The 16,077-nt window shown below is 34.4% G+C and overlaps 1 protein-coding gene and 1 pseudogene across 2 annotated transcripts in view; both read left to right on the top strand.

Moving 5' to 3' along the window:
• Positions 1–16,077, top strand: part of TENM4 (teneurin transmembrane protein 4) — a 2,793,707-nt gene that overhangs the window by 565,149 nt on the left and 2,212,481 nt on the right. The gene's annotated exons all lie outside the window — the stretch shown is intronic.
• Positions 13,379–13,635, top strand: LOC112928717 (cytochrome c oxidase subunit NDUFA4 pseudogene; annotated as a pseudogene).

Here is a 16,077-nt window from a genome sequence, read left to right as displayed (position 1 = left end):
AGTTCTCTTTTAATGAAACGATCTTAATTTAAACATGTAAATTTGCATACCCATAAATTACTCATCTCTTTTTATCACTATAAAATGGGTATAATGCTAATATACAACTCACCATGTAATAAATCATCCATCCATCCTTCAATAAGAGCATTTTGTTTATCATGCAGCATATCTGTTGTCCAGGACTGTCACATTCTGATTGTGGAATCACATTACTAAAGTTCATAGTGATATATGTTGCCAACTTGAATCTGGATAACCATATATTTTATGGTAGAGCACAGTCATGTTTTACTACAAACTCAAGCATACACGATCACTGTTATCTTGATATTTTCATTAAAAACAATAGACATTAGTGAAAGTAATTTAGAAGTTAATACCTAAAAACATCTGAAAAAAACACAAATGATTGGTAGAGAACATAAATGATTGTTTAAATTGTATGGGTGTGAACTATGGAATGTAGTAAGTAAATTCTCAAAAGGTCTTATATCACATATTCACCAAAATGTTCAAATAAGAATTTTTTAATTTTAAAAATGTTCAAGTTTATAATATTTATTTATATTTTAAATTTTGATTCCAGTGTAATCAACATACAGTGTTATATTAATTTCAGGCATACAAAATAGTGATTCAGCAATTCCAGTGTTACTCAGTGTTCATCATGATAAGATCACCCATCTCCCACTTATCTCCCTTCTGGTAACCATCAGTTTGTTCTCTATGGTTAAGCCTGTTTTTGTTCTTTTTTTTTTTTTTTTAATTTATTTCTCTCTCATTTTTTCCCTCTCTCTCTTCTTTCATTTATTCTGTTTCTTAAGTTCCACATATGTATGATATAATAGGATATTTGTCTTCCTCCGACTGGCTTATTTGGTGAGCATTTTACTCTGTGGATCCATTCATGTTGTTGCAAATGCCAATATTTCATTCTTTTATACCTTAATAATATTCAGCCATAAAATAATTATTAACAAACTATTATTAGAATATAATATTATCTTCTTTATCCATTCATCTAGCAATGAACATTTGGGCTACTTTCATATTTTGGCTATTGTAAGTAAATCTGCTATAAACATAGGAGTACGTATATTAGTGCAATTCCTGGAGGATATAGTAGTTCTATTTTTAATTTTCTAAGGAATCTCCATTCTGTATTCCACAGTTGATGCAGTTTGCATTCCTACCAAGAGTGAACGACACATCCTTGCCAACACTTGTTGTTTCTTGAGTTATTGATTTTATGTATGTATGTATTGAGAGAGAGAGAGAGAGAGAGCCAAGGATGCAGTAAGGACAGAGGGAGAGGGAATGCTAAGTAGGCTCTATGCCTAGCACAGAGCCTGATGCAGGGTTTGAACTCGTGACCCTGAGATCATGACCTGAGCCAAAATCTAGAGTTGAACACTTACTTGAGCCATCAAGGCACCCTGAGTTACTGATTTTAGTCATTCTGACAGGTGTGAAGTGATACCCCATTGGTTTGGATTTTAATTTCTCTGATGATGAGTAATGTTGAGCATATTTTTATGTGACTCTTGGTCATCTCTATGTCTCCTTAAAGAAATATTTATTCATATCTTCTGTTCAGTTTTAATTGGATTATTTGGGTTTTTTTGATGTTGAATTGTGTAAGTTTGTTACATATATTGGATAGTAACCCTTTATCACATGCTTCATTTGCAAATACTTTCTCCCATTCAGTAGGTTGTCTCTTAGTTTTGTTGTTTCCTTTGCTGTGCATAAGCTTTTCATTTTGATGTAATCCCAGTATTTTATTTTTGCTTTTATTTCCCTTGCCTCAGGAGACATGTCTAGTGAGATCGATGTCAGAGAAATTACTGCCTCTTTTCTTTTAGGATTTTTTGTTTTCTGGTCTCAGATTTAGGTCCTTAATCTAACATTGTGAGTTTATTTTCATATATTGCCTAAGAAAATGGTATACAGTTTCATCCTTCGGCATATAGCTGACCAGTTTTCCCATTGCCATTTGTTGAAGAGACTATTTTTTTCCCATTGCATATTCTTGCCTTCTTTGTCAAAGATTAATTGACCGTATTATCCTGGGTTTATTTCTGGGCTCTTCATTCTGTTCTGTGATTTATGTATCTTTTTTTTTTTGGTGCCAGTACCATACTATTTTAATTATACAGCTTTGTAATATAACTTGAGGTCTGGAATCGTGATGCCTTCCAGTTTTGTTTTTCTTTTTCAAGATTTCTTTGGCTATTTGGGGTTTTTGTGGTGCCATATAAATTTTAGGATTGTTTGTTCTAGGTCTAAGAAAAATCATATTGGTATTTTGATAGGAATTGCATTAAATGTATAGATTGCTTTCAGTAATATAGACATTTTAATAATATTTGTTCTTCCAATTCATGAGCATGGAAAGCCTTTCCATTTCTTTGCATTATCTTCCATTTCTTTCATCAGTGTTTTATACTTTTCAGAGTACAGGTCTTTTACCTCTTTGGGTAGGTTCATTCGTAAGTATTTTATTATCTTTGGTTGATTTGTAAATAGGATTATTTTCTTAATTTCTCTCTGCTACATTGTTATTGGTGTATAGGAATGCAACGGATTTATGTATATTGATTTTTTAAAAAGATTTATTCATGAGAGACACAAAAAGAGAGGCAGAAAGATAGGCAGAGGGAGAAGCAGGCTCCCGGCAGGAAGCCTGATGCAGGACTCAATCCCAACACTCTGGGATCACGACCTGAGCCAAAGGCAGATGCTCAACCACTGAGCCACCTAGGTGCCTGTGCATTGATTTTGCATCCTAATAGCTTACTGAATTCATTTAGTAGTTCTAGTAATTTTTGGTGGAGTCTTTAGGATTTTCTATATATAGTATCATGTCATCTGTAAATATGAAAGTTTTACTTCTTCCTTACTGATTTGGATGCTTTTATTTCCGTTTGTTGTCTAATTTCTGTGGTGAGAATGGACACCTTTGTCCTGTCCTTAATGGAAAAGTTCTCTTTGTCTCCGTTGAGTATGTTAGATATGGGTTTTTAATATAAAGACTTTATTAAGTTCCAGTATGTTCCCTCTAAACCTACTTTGTTGAGGGTTTTTGTCATGAATGAATGCTATACTATGTCAAATAATTTTTCTGTGTCACCTGGTCCTGGACTTTTGTTTTTTGGGAGTTGTTCAGTTTTCTTTGTTGATTAATAGTCTGTTCAAATTTTCTGTTTCTTCTTGTTTCAGTTTTGGTATTTTATGTTTCTAAGAATTTTTCCATTTCTTTTAGGTTGTCCAACTTGTTGGCATATAGTTTTCCATAATAATCTCTTATAATTGTTTGTATTTCTGTGGTGTTGGTTGTTATTTCTCTTTTCTCATTTGTGATTTTATTTAATTGAATCCCTTCTATTTTTTATTGATAAGTCTAGTTAAAGGTTTGTTAGGTTTATTGATATTTTTCAAAGAAACAAGCTGCTGGTTTTATTGACCCTTTCTATTGTTTTTTTGTTGTTGTTTTGTTTCGTTTTAGTTTTTACATCATTTACTTCTGCTTTAATCTTTATTATTCCCTTCCAGTTTTAGGTTTTGTTTGTTATTCTTTTTCTAGCTCTTTTAGGTATATGGTTAGTTTGTTTATTTGAGATTTTTCTTGCTACTTGACATAGGCCTGTATTGATATAATCCTCTGTCTTAGAAACGCTTTTGCTGCATCCCACAGGTTATGCACTGCTGTGTTCATTTTCATTTGTTTCCATGTACTATTTAATTTCTTATTTTATTTCCTGGTCAATCCATTCATGTTATTTAATCTCCATGTATTTGTGGTCTTTCCAGATTTCTTCTTGTGGCTGACTTCTAGTTTCATAGCATTGTGGCTAGAAAAGATGCATGGTATGACGCTGAATTTCTTGAATTTGTGGAGGTTTGTTTCGTGGCTTGTTTCTGTATGTATTCTGGAGAATGATCCATGTGCACTTGAAAAAATGTGGGTTTTTCTGTCTTAAGATGGAATGTTTTGAATTTATCTGTTAAATCCATCTAGTCCAGTGTGTCACTCAAAGCCATTGTTTCCTTGTTGACTTTCTGTTTCCATAGTCTGTCCATTGATGTAAGTAGGGTGTTAAAGTTCCTCACTATTATTCTTTTATTAAGTTCCTTTATCTCTTTTAACGGTTTCATGTATTTTGGATTTCCACATTGGGTACATATTTATAATTGTTATATCTTCCTGTGAGATTGTCCCCTTTTTTATTCTATAGTGGCTTTTTTATTATAGAGAGAGCCAAGCCTGCTGATTTTTAAAATTTTAGGCTGTAAGTCCTGCTGGTTATAAGAACTCAGGAAAGTCAGCCCATCCAGTTTTCAAAGCCAGATGTTATGGGGATTCATCTTCCCTGTTCCAGCTCCTCAGTATGACTATCTATTTCTTGCCCTTCTCTGTACCCCTGGTTCTCTCTCCACCATGGGTAGCTTTGATCCATTTAGGTGCCCACTGTATCTTTGCCCTTCCTACTCTCTGAGATGTGTTCTCTTTTCTACCCTAGGTTGTGCAGTTTGTTCTGCCAGTTAAGTCATTTTGGGGGTTGTTTATACTAATGTGTTACCTAGTTTATTTGTCAGATGAGGTGGGCTTAGAGTCTGCTTACTTTGCCATCTTCCCAGCCTCCTAGAAAAATAATATTTTTTTAATTTTTATTTTTTTAAGATTTTATTTATTTATTCATGAGAGACACACAGAGAGAGTGAGATTGACAGAGACACAGGCAGAGGGAGAAGCAGGCTGCATGCAGGGAGCCCGATGTGGGAATCGATCCTGGGTCTCCAGGATCACCCCCTGGGCTGCAGGCAGCGCTAAACCTCTGAGCCACCCAGGGATCCCTAATACAAATTTTTTAATTGCATCAGGAAATCTCATACCAACACAAGAATGACCTTAGTATGGCAAACATAGTCACATTTCATGTAGAAAAAAAAAGAGATTTTTGCTTTCATGCAAAAAACCTCAATAGGGACTCCATTGTAGACAAGTTAGAGAAACACCTATTAATATTAACTACAAATAATTTAATTTTCTTGACAAGCTGTTTTTAAATTTTTATAATGAATTTAATATATGTTCACAGTTCTAAAATGTATTAAAACTATGTATGCCCTGGGTGGTGCTTATCTGTTATTGGTCCCAGCAATTTGTTTTGGGCACCTCCAAATGTCAGCATGTGTGTGTGTGTGTGTGTGCGTGCCTTACTATGGTCAGTTTACCCAAAAGGAAATCCTGCAGACTCCTTCCTGGGATGATTGAACTATGGTTGCCAGGTCTCTTTAAGTTGAGATGTGAATAGGGTTAATGGCAGGTTCAGTACTTGAGTCTTACTGTTTTATTCTTTAGACCTTATTCCATCTTAGCTGAGACTCAGATCCCATACTTGGATGATAGACCTCAGTCCTGAAAGGCCCCATGAATAAGCCAGAATAATTAAATGAAAATATAATAAAAAGTAATATTTGTTTAGCAATGATGATGCCTGCCACTTTGCTAAGTGCTTCACATAGAATATTGGATACAACCCTGGTGGCAGTTCCACCATGACATTGTTATTTTCATTTCCTAATGGAGGAAGCCGAGGTTAGTAAGGTTAACCAATTTCTCCCAAATCCTACAGTTTATAAATGGTGGACCCAGAAATTGTTGTCAAGCCTCTATAACTCTGAAGCCCATGCCTCTACTTCCAAGACAAGAATAAAAATTAAAACTGTGTGCATATTTTATTTTATTATGCCTGGTGATCCCTAAGTCTAGGTGATAGTGCATTGTTTTCTTTTTTTTTTTAAGGTTTATTTATTTATTTGATTGAGAGAGAGAGAGAGAGAGAGAGTGAATGGTGTAGGAAGGGCAGAGGGAGAGGGAGAGTGAATCTCAAGCAGATTCCAGGCAGAGCACAGAGCCCAACATAGGGCTCGATCCCTGACCCCAAGGTCATGACCTGAGCCCAAACCAAGATTTGATTTTCAATTGACTGTGCCACCCAGGTGCCCCAATAATGCATGGTTTTTTGAATCAAAAGTACCTGGGTACTTATTATCTGTGAATTTATTTCATGCCCACATTAATCACCATAAGCCTTAAACTTAACATCTAACCTCTGCAAATCATATGGCTGTAAGGTACCATGCTTCCTATTAGAAATTTAGAGAAACTTTTTTTTTTTTTTTTTATGACAGTGCTAATGAAACTAAAGATTGGAAGGATGATGTGAATTGAACAAAGAAGGTGAGGAACGACTATCAGTGTATTAATGGAAACATCTTTTTTTTTTTTTTTCCATTGGTTGTCTGTCATACCAAGACATGAGTGCACAGACCTCCTGAAAAAGGGCAATCTGTGAGATCAACTGCTAATAGTCTCAACTAATGAGACAGACAAAAAGACCTTGATGTTGAAAACTACCCTTTCTTTACTCAGGAAATAAAGAGGTCTTATGAATCATACACATATTCAGAGACAAAGCATCCTTAAAAGTAAACATGACCATTAACGGCAAAACTCAAATTTTAATATTAAGTAGGCTTAGGGAGATGTGAATAAGACTTTTTTTTAAATGTTTATATTTTTTTATGATAGTTTTTTTTTATTTTTTTATGAATTTTTTTTATTTATTTATGATAGTCACACACACAGAGAGAGAGAGAGAGAGGCAGAGAGAGAAGCAGACTCTATGCACCGGGAGCCCGACGTGGGACTCGATCCCAGGTCTCCAGGATCGCGCCCTGGGCCAAAAGCAGGCGCTAAACCGCTGCGCCACCCAGGGATCCCGTGAATAAGACTTCTATTTTTAAACATCTAATGACAAAGCAGTGCTGTTAGGGAAATATTTTAGAGAAAAAATCATGAAAAGGGAATACTGTAATTAAATAACAAACCTTTGGTTCTGATCAACCTGTGTTAAAATCTTGGCATTGTCATTTTTAACTTTGTTGTCTCGGTTCACTTACAAATCTCTCTGAGCTTCAGTTTTCTCTCTATAAAGTAAATATAATAATACTTAGGTATTATAAGTATTAAATTAGATAGTATTGGGACACCTGGGTGGCTCAGTGGTTGAGCATCTGCCTTCGCCTCAGGGCGTGGTCCTGAAGTCCTGGGGTCGAGTCCCACATCGGGCTCCCGGCGCATGGAGTCTGCTTCCCCCTCTGCCTGTGACCCTTTCTCTCTCTCTCTCTCTCTCACTCTCTCTCTCTCTTTCTCATGAATAAATAAATAAAATCTTTAAAAAATAAAAATAAGTTAGATAATATAAGGAAGTATGAAATTAGATAATATAAGGAATCCAGCATGAAACCTAGGAAATAGGTCATTAATAATAGCAGTTTCTATTCTAAAGAAATATAAATAAAAAATATATCTACATCTTATCCATATTTTACCATTCTTAGCACATTGATTTATTCTTTTCAGTCTGGTTTATATTTTACATTGCCAAAATAATTCTAGAAATTCTATTTGTGTTTTGCTTTTTCAATATAATGATGTGATAAAAATTTGATTTTTTGCTATTGAGGTGAATTTCACATAACATAAAATTAAGCATTTTAAAGTGAACAATTCAGTAGCATTAAATACATTCACAACACAACTACCATCTCTGTCTAGCTCCAAAACATTTTCCTCATCCCTAAAGGAAACCCTCTACCCATCAAGTAGTTATTCCTCTTCCCTTCCTTTCCCCTAGCCTCTGGGTATCAACCACCAACCTGATTTCTGTCTCTCTGAATTTACTCTCCTAGATTTTTGTTTATGAATAGAATCACAATTTGCAACCCTTTGGTTCTGGCTTCTTTTACTTGACATAATGTTTTTAAGGTACATGCAGATTGTAGCATGTGTAAGTACTTCTTTTTTTATATATGTGGCTGAATAGTATATGGTATGTATATACTAGAATTTGTTTATCCATTAATTTGTTTATAGACATTTGGATATTTTTCATCTTATATCTATGGCTCATAGTGTTGATATAAACATGCATATACATATATTTGTTTGAGTACTTGTCTTCAGTTCCTCTGGATATAGAATTAAGAGTGGACTGTCCGGGTCATATCATACTTTTACATTTAGCTTTTTGAGGAACATATTGTCTTCCATAATAACTGAGCCATTTTGCATTCCCACCAGCAATGTAGGAGGGTTCCAGTTTCTCCAATCCTCACCAATACTTGTTATTTTCTGAATTTTAAAAATATATACATCCTAGTGAGTGTGATGTTTATCTTGCGGTTTTGATTTGCATTTTCCTAATGACTGATGATGTTGAAATTATTTTATGCACTAATTGACCATTTGTATATCTTACTTAGAGATATGTCTATTCGGGTTCTTTACCCATTTTGGGCATTTCTCTTATTATTGTTGAATTATAAGAGGTGTTTATATATTCTGGATACTAGATCCATAACAGAGACATAATTATCAAATATTTTCTTCTATTCTACAAGTTGACTTTTTACTTGCTCGATAATATTATTTTTAAACGCTTGTTCATATTATCTTTAAATCAGATTTCTGAATTTTAATGCATCCAGAACATCAAAAAATAAGTATGAAAAAGCTTTAAGACAAAAATGAAATACCTGAATATCCAACAGTAGAAGGATAGTTAAATATATTGAATCTCTCTTTAATGGGATATAGTGGTCTTGTTCCCTATTAGACTGCCAATGTTATTTACTATATTAAATAATATCAGCTCTGGATTTTTAAAATAAAGTTTTATTTTTTATTTTATGAAAAATATGGAAAATTCACTTTTCATTTATTTCTAATTAATAACACACTCTCATCCTTTTCCTGCCTTACCTCAGTGTAGTGTCCCAGTTGGTTTCCTGGTAATAAAACTGCCACTTTGTATTCAATGTATATTTGTGGAATAGTTATTAACATGTGCTCAGATAAACTTTTTTAATACTGCAGCATTTGTCTTTTTTATACCAAGGTAAGAACTGTAAGAAATTACAAACATGCCCAATCACTTCTTTATATATATTCCACAATTGGAGCTTTATAATGACAGGTCTCAGTCTTCCTTAAATTAGAAATCACTTTCACAGGGGCATCTGTTTGGTTCAGTTGGTTAAACGTCCAATTCTTAATTTTGGCTTAGGTCGTGATCTCCAGGTCATGAGATTAAGCCCTGTGTTGGGCTTCATGATTAGTGAGGAGTCTGCTTCTCTCTCTCCCCCCCGCCCCTCTGCTCCTCCTCCTGATTGCATGCTTTGTCTCTCAAATTAATAAATAAATCTTGGGGAGCCTGGATAGCTCAGCAGTTGAGCGTCTGCCTTTGGCTCAGGGTGTGACTCTTGGTCCAGGGATTGAGTCCCACGTTGGGCTCCCTGCAAGGAGCCTGCTTCTTTCTCCCTTCATCTATGTCTCCTCTCTCTGTGTCTCCATGAATAAATAAATAAAATCTTAAATATATATATAATATATATATATATATATATATATATCTTAAAGAAAAAGAAGTAGCTTTCCTAATGCTATGACTTAACTTTAAAATAAATGTATTCAGATATGTTTTTCATTTTATATATTACCAATACTTAATTTCCACCTGAAAAGAAAAGGTAATTTTTAATGATTAGGTTAATATTTATTTTGCAGGGAAAACAAGGATAAGAAAACCTTTACTGTTAATGAATTTACAGCTCATTAATTTAACTAATATTGGTTAAGCCCCCAGTGTATGCTGGGAACCATGTTATGTTATAAGAACTCAAAAGTGAAATAACCATTTTATGGCCTCAACTAACTTACATAAATGAAGTTAATTACAATATCGTCACCTAATTTCTATACATTCTAGTGGAAACACAGGGAAAGAAATCCCTAAAAGTGCTGTGGAAGTCAAGTACTATTTCACAGATGATGTAGCTTAAACTAAGCTTCAAGAATAAATTGCAAGTTTGCCAGATGAATAAGTTTAGAATTGAGGGCAGAGGATGGCTACAGTGAGGTAAAAGCATGAACAGTGATTTGAGGAAGTGTGAGAGAGTTTATGAGAGAGAACCTGCTGGTACTACAACAGGAAATGAAAGAGATAGGAGTAAAAGATGAGTCTGGGCTGGTAGGACAGATCATTGTAACGTTTTAAGATTGGGGAACAGCATAAATTGAGCCTCAGAGGCAAAGAATCTGATTTAGGAACAATTAGAACATTTATAAAGATTGCAGAGGCACTCCAAGTACAAAATCCACGTTCTCTTCCATTCTGATTCAATGACCTGTAAAAAACACAATCATTCTGGCTTGCCAACCTAGATCTGTGTTTCCTAGCTGAATATTATTATGAACTGATTACAAAGGGGAAAAACTTTGTTTGACCTTTGCTTCAGAATGTGTTTTTATAACTCTTGATTTAGTTCTGTCCAATGCTGCAAATCTTTGTTTAATATGCTGCATGCAGTAGATATAAAGTTAAGCAAAGAGAAAAGTTCCTTTTTTCAATGAAATCTTTCTATTGTAAGGAAATGGAGTCTTAAATGAATATTTTAAACAAGAAGCCTATGTAAAGTGTGTGGTATGAATGAAGATAATGAAAGCAGTTATCTTTTCTGCAGAGGAGAAGTTGATGAGTTGGATATAGAAGAATATTATCTAAGTTCTAGCAAAGAGGAGAAACAACCTATGAAGTAAGAATAAGGAAGTACATAAATAAATATATGGAACAATACATTTATTAAAAGGAATATAATAGGAACTTGCGTGCCAGGGAGCAAGTGGTGGTACTTGAGAATAAAAAGGTATCTGATGGCAGATAATGGAAGTCTATAAAGAAGGAAATTCAGAAAACCAGGTAATTTCACCCAGGTTCCATGACTAGAAAGGAATGAAAGCAAGATTTAAATACAGATTAATTTGACTTTAAGGCTGGTATTTGAACCATGTGAATTTCTCATATGATATAATCTTTTTAAATTGTACAATGTCCTAATAATATAAGCTCCAAAATATAGATACAATTTTGAAATCCAAGTGTCAGTCATGCCTAAGTACTATTCTCCCTGGATATTTACTCAAACCCACAAAACTAAGTGCATTTTTTTTCTGAAACTAAAAGGAACAAAACTAATGGAATTAAAGGGAGGAATAAGCAATCTAGCAATAATAGTTGGAGACTTTAATACCTCACTTTAATAATTGATAGAAAAGCTCAGCACAAAGGATACACAAGGAAATAGAAACTTGAAAAACCCCATAAAACAACTAGACCTAATAGACATCTATAGAACCTCTGACCCAAGAACAGTGGGATGTACATTCTTTTCTACTGCACATGAAACATTTTCCAGATAGACTACCTGTTAGGACTTAAAACAAGCCTCTATAAATTTGAAAGGTTTAAACCATTCAAACTATGTTCTGCAGCTACAATCAGATAAAAATTAGAAATTGATAATAGAAGTTTGTTAAATCTACAAATAATAATATGAAAATTAAACAGCATATGTCTAAATAACCAGTGGGTCAAAAAGAAATTACAAGGGAAATTAGAAACTATTTTATGGTGAATAAAAATGAAGACACAAAATAACAAAGCGTATGATATGTAGCTAAAACAGGGCATAGAGGAAAATTTACAGCTGCAAATGTCTGAAAAGGAAGATCTCAAATCAAAATCTAATTTTTCTCTTAAGACACTGGAGAAACAAGGACAAACAAAACTGAAAACAAGCAGAATGAAAAATAATAAAGATTAGAATGGAAGTAAATGAGGCAAGAAAATAGCAGCAAAAATAAAACAAAAAACAAAAATAGGGATACCTGGGTGGCTAAGTTAGCTAAACATCCATCTCTTGGGGCACCTGGGTAACTCAGTTAGTTAAACTTCTGCCTTCAGCTCATGGCATGATCCCGGGGTCCTGGGCTAGAGACCCACATCCAGTTCCTGGCTGGATAGGGAGCCTGCTTCTTCCTTTCCCTCGCCACTCTCCCTGTTCCTGCTCTCTCTCTCTCAGATAAATAAATAAAATCTTAAAAAAAAAAAAACCCAAAAAAGCCCTATCCAACTCTTGATCTCAGCTCAGGTCTTGATCTCAGGATCATGAGTTCAAGCCCATGTTGAGTTCCATGCTGGGCATGGAGCCTATTAAAATAACTAACTAACTAAATAGATAAATAAATAGAATTTAAAAATTAAATAGAAATTTGATTCTTTAAAAGGATCAACAAAACTGACATTTAGTCAGACTGCCCCAGAATAAAAGAGAAAACCCCCCAATTCCTAAAATCAGGAATAAAACAGGCTACATCTTGTCATACCACAGAGAAATAAATATTTCTCTCTTTACAAGGGGACACTATTAGCAACTGTGTGGCAACAAATTAGATAGCTTGGATAAAATGGGAAATTTCTAGAAAGACACAAGCTGTTAAATTTGTATTAGGAGAAAATATAAATCCAAATAGATTTATACATATAAAGATACTAAATTCTTTTTTTTTAAGATTTTATTTATTTATTCATGAGAGTCAGAGAGAGAGAGAGAGAGAGAGAGAGAGAGAGGCAGAGACACAGGCAGGGGAGAAGCAGGCTCCATGCAGGGACCCCGTTGTGGGACTTGATCCCAGGATCATGCCCTGACCCTAAGGCAGGCGCCAAACCGCTGAGCCACCCAGGGATCCCAAGACACTGAATTCTTAAGCAAAAACTTCCCGAAAAAAAACTCAGGCTCAGATAGCTTCACTGGTAAAATTTACAAAACATTTAAAGAAGAATTAATATCACCTTTTTAAAAAGCATATTGTATACTGATAACAATATTCATTCTTAACTATAAAATTTTTCATCTCTTCTAAAAAATAGAAGCAGAAGAAATGTCTCTCATGCCAGTGGCTATGAATCCAAAGTTACCCTGACACCAAAGGCATCACAGGAATAGAGAAGTACAAACTAATACCCCTTATGAATATAGATGCAAAAAATCAATAGAATATTAGCAAAGTGAATCCAGCAATGTATAAGAAGAATTATATACCATAACCAAGTAAGATCTATTCCAGGATGCAAGGTTGGCTTAACATCTGAAATTAGTTCACCATATCAATAGAATCATACATATCAATAGAATAAAGAATAAAAAGCATATGACTATAAAAATAAACAGTAAAAACATTTAACAGAACTCAATATTGTTTTATAATAAAAACACTTGATAAACTAGGAGTAGAAGGGAAGTTTACCAATTTGATAACAAATAATCTACAAAAAACCCACGATTAACATTTTATGTAATGTTAAAGGGCTAACTGCTCCTGCTGACATGAGGACGTAAAAAAGGGGGGAAAAAAGAGATTTGAATTTTTTTTTCTTTTTCTTGACGTGAGGCCTTTGTAGCAGCCATGTAATGCCAAATCATTGGTCAGGCCAAGAAGCATCCAAGCTTGATCTCTGTCTTCATATTTATTAGGGCAGGAGGTCTGGAGGAGTGCTTGTCTTGTGCCTGACTGGGTTCAATCCAGATGTCAATTGGAATAGGAAGAATAACCCAGAACCCTGGAATAAACTAGCTCCTGATGATCAATACAAGTTCTACTCAGTGAATCTAGATTAAAGTAGACTGAAGAAAGAAAGTCTGGACCTTCATACCTCTAAATGAAATGTTTCACTATAAGCTGCTTAGAATGAATGAAGGTCTTCCAGAAGTCATCCACACAATTTTCCACTTATCCAGGAAATAGTTCCCCTCTAAATGCAAGAAATCATGTTGGTGCATTGTGTTGGGTTTTACACTGATTAATAAATATATGAAATTTTTTAAAAGAAGGAAAAAAAATCAACTCTCCTTATTTGTGTTGGCCATTTTAATTAAAGCTTTAGCCAGGACAATTAAGAAAAGTAAACAAAATGAATCCAAATTTCAAAGGAAGGATTAAAGCTATCTCTGTTACTTGTATTTGTATTTTTAGACAGGTTTGTATTTACTTGTATTTGTATTTTTAGACAGGGAGAGGAAGAGGGAGAGAGAGAATCTTAAGTAGGCTTCAAGCCCAGCTCAGAGCCCCACATGGGGCTTGATATCACAACACTGAGATCATGACCTGAGCCAAATTCCAGAGTTATACGCTTAACAAACTGAGCCACCCACCCAGGTGCTCCAAAGCTATCTCTGTTTAAAGGTGATGTGATTTTGAACAGAAAAAATAATCCTAAGTAATCAAGTACAAAATGATTAAAGCTATTAAAAATTTTAACAAAGTTACAGGATATATGATCTAGCATACACAAATCAATTGTATTTCTATACATTGGCAATGGATATTCTGAAAGCAAAACTAAGAAAATGACTCCATTTATAATAATATACAAAAGTTACAAAAAAGTTTAACAAAATAAGTCCAAGACTTATATACTAAAAAGTGTAAAATGTCTTTAAAAGAGACTAAAGAAGGCTGACATAAATGGAAAAATATTCCACGTTCATGGATCAGGGGATTTATTATTGTTGAAAAAGCAATATTTCTCAGATTGAATTATAAATGAACACAATCCCTATTTGAACCCCACTTGACTTTTTTTTCAGAAACTGACAAGATAATCCTAAAATTCATGTGGAAGTGCAAGTTATTCATAATGGCCAAAACCGTCTTGACAAAGGGGAATGAAGTTAGAGGGCTCACATTTCTTTCTTATTTTTTTAAGTTTTTATTTATTTATTTTAGAGATAGAAGAAGAGGGAGAGCAGGAAAGGAACAGAGGGAGAGGGACAAGCAGACTCTCCTGCTGAGTGCAGAGCCCAACATTGGGCTTGATCCCACACACAACCCTGAGATCATGACCTGAGCTGAAATCAAGAGTTGGACGCTTCACCATTAGCCATCCAGGTTCCCCAGAGTGTTCCCATTTCTGATTTCAACTTATTAAAGAGTTAAGGTAATAATGATGGTACGATACTGGTATAAAAATATATACACAGACAGATATAATTTAGTACAAAAGTAAACCCATATATCTATGACCAGTTGTTTTTCAATAAGAGTACCCAGATCATTTAGTAGGGAAAGAATTGTCTCTTCTGCAAATGGTACAGAGACACCCAGATTGTCATATGCAAAAGAATGAAATTGGACCTATACCTCACAGTCTTTACAAAAGTAACATTTTTTTTCACACAATAATCTACATAAAGTAGATTAGTTGTTGCTTAAGGTTGTGGAGGAATGGTGGGAAAGGGGAGTGACTATAGATGAGCATGGGTTTATTTAAGGGGGAACAAAAGTATTCTAACATGAGATTTTGGTGGTGATTATACAACACAGTGAATATACTTTAGAAGCACTGAATTGTGCTTGTTAAATAGGTGACTTGTATGTGGATTATATCTCAATAAACTTGGGAGCAAAAATAAAACACACATACACAAAATATCACTAGAGACCTTCACCCTGTGGAAAGTGAACATTGTTGCTAATTACCTTGGTAGTCTCTCTCCCTACTCCTTCCCAAAGCTATCTTGTTCTTTGAGGTGAAATTACTATTTGACATTATGTAATCCTCCTGAAACATTAATATTTTAAAATCTTAGTCAGATAATTTGCACTCCTTTTTCTTCTGTTGATGTTCCCAAGGGAAATGTAAGACTCTGTAGGTGAACAAATAATCATTTCATTATGCAGAAGAAAATGAAATTGCTGCTATTGGCAATAGAATTAAAAACAGCCAATCTTGGTTGACTTTTTCCCAAAGGTGAGTTTGGGGGAGTTATTTTTTTCAGATGAGTTAGTAAGTGATTTTAAGTGTCAGTGCAATTGTACACCTGCCAGGAACAATGATTCTCTTTCTTCTAATTGATCTCTAGGGAATCCTAAGCACTATTAGACAGTTCTGTCTGTACCATAAACTGTTAAAGAAAACACCAAACAAGCAAACAACTCCAAAAGGCAAATGAAGCAGTGTAATCTCAGAATTTGCTATCTGGGACCATGCAGCTATCAGGTTTTGTTATGGAAAAGTTAGCTATCACCCTGAGTTTTCAGTCTTTAACTTGTCATAATTTTTTTAAATTAAAAGCATTATTTTCCTTCAAGTGGCATATAGTTGA

This window comes from Vulpes vulpes, chromosome 11 (genome assembly GCF_048418805.1).
Source record: "Vulpes vulpes isolate BD-2025 chromosome 11, VulVul3, whole genome shotgun sequence".
Classification (NCBI taxonomy): Eukaryota; Metazoa; Chordata; class Mammalia; order Carnivora; family Canidae; genus Vulpes; species Vulpes vulpes.
Note: the sequence above shows the minus strand (reverse complement) of the source record. Positions and strands in the feature narration are given on the sequence as shown.